Genomic DNA, 457 nt, shown 5'->3' on the forward strand with positions numbered 1-457 from the left:
TGGTATCGCTTTATCAAAACATGTCGAGTAAGGTGTCATACGAATTGGAATACTAACCCCTCGCCAATTCTGGCGACGGGGTTAGCATTCCACCCTTCTAGAGGGACACGACATGCCTGTAACCTATAACCCGGTTAAAAGTCAGACAGAGCCTTAGCATCCACAAAATGGATGCTGCCACCGAGACACAAGTCTGCCCTCCTGCTGCTGGGAGTCCTCCCAGAGCAGGAGACAAGGACAAAGGGTTTCCTGCCAGGGGCGGTGCCAGCACCGTCCCAGACAGGGTTTTGTGTATTGTAGGTAGGTAGGGCTTTAGAGGAAGGTGACTGCAAGTAGCACCCCGGTGCTCACTGTGCATAGGCCGGCTTGAACCAGTTCCAGGGTCACTCCAGACCCTGTGCTGGGGAAAAGCCCGCCAAGGAAGTGGGTGTAACCACCCCCCTCCTAGTCCCACCCA

Source organism: Lissotriton helveticus, chromosome 8 (assembly GCF_964261635.1).
Source record: "Lissotriton helveticus chromosome 8, aLisHel1.1, whole genome shotgun sequence".
NCBI classification, from domain to species: domain Eukaryota; kingdom Metazoa; phylum Chordata; class Amphibia; order Caudata; family Salamandridae; genus Lissotriton; species Lissotriton helveticus.